This window comes from Hipposideros armiger, unplaced genomic scaffold (assembly GCF_001890085.2).
Source record: "Hipposideros armiger isolate ML-2016 unplaced genomic scaffold, ASM189008v1 scaffold_42, whole genome shotgun sequence".
NCBI classification, from domain to species: domain Eukaryota; kingdom Metazoa; phylum Chordata; class Mammalia; order Chiroptera; family Hipposideridae; genus Hipposideros; species Hipposideros armiger.
Window position 1 is genome coordinate 1065141 of NW_017731392.1, and position 1167 is coordinate 1066307.

Below are 1167 nucleotides of genomic sequence, written 5' to 3' on the forward strand. Positions count from 1 at the left end.
GCTGAAACATCATCCTTGGGTTTGTTTCAGAGGTATTTTTGGTTCTTATATTTGGATCTGGGTATCCTCGATCTGAAAATTCACGCAACCTCGAGTCAAATAATAAAGCCACAACCTTAAAATTCGGGTCTTCAATGTCTAGAAATTCCGTTTTTAATAGGCTATGCAGAGCATTCTTACTCTCTCCATTTCCTTAGATCAGCAGGTGTCTCAGCCACTCCAGTCGACAGGAAAGGAAAAGGGGTGGGGGGACGATAAGAAAGGAAATTTGTCTTGGTGGTGGCGGGGGGGGGGTGTTTTAATATCGTGATTAAGAGCTTTCCTCCTCAGTTTTAAAGTTCTTAGGCATATTAACGACCTGACATTAAAGATTATGCAGCAGAGTTTGGGTCTGTCCATCTGTAACTTATAAAAGGAAAGGAACAAGGAAGGAATGGGAGGCAGCAACGGGATGCAGGGAGAGAGCAAGATGTAGGCGCGTGGGAACGGGAAGGCAGAGGCGGACTTGGCAGTCAAAGGGGAGGACGAGAGGAACAGGGATGGAAAGTGTGGCCTGGCCGTTCGGCCCGAGGCTGGGGAAGGTGGAGACCACGACGTCTCACTCCCCACCCCCCAGGTTTTTCCTTTGTAGGTGGGGACCCGCGGGGCATTTAGAAAGGGTCGCTCGCCTAAGGCAAGGCAAGGCTGTCTCCCGAGGATGCGCAGACTCGACACCGCCCCTCCTGGGGCAGGCGGGCGGCCCCGAGCCAACGGCGGCCCCGCGGCAGACGGGTGGGCTCGGTTCCCGCGGGGCTCGGCGCCCCGCGCCAGGGCGGTCAGTGCAGGGGAGGCCGAAACCCTCGCCCGCTCTACAGGCGCCCCTCGGGCGCTCTCCATCCCCGTCTGACCCATTTCAGGTCTCGCCTTATCCCCGAGTCCAGACCCTCTAGAGCGGACCCCTCCTCGCTATCTCCCGCAACAGTCCGCAAACAACATGGCGGCCCGGCGACGGCTGTGGCGCCTCCTCCCCGGGCCCCTGGGGTTGGCGAGGGTGGCGGCGTCCGGCATCCCAGACCCACGGGCGGCGAGCCCCGGGCGGGGCGGGGGTGGCCGCGGCGAGGAACGCGCGGGAGAAGCAAGCAGCGGCGTCGCCGGGCCAGGCGCGCGCGGGGGCGGCGGCGGGGCGGG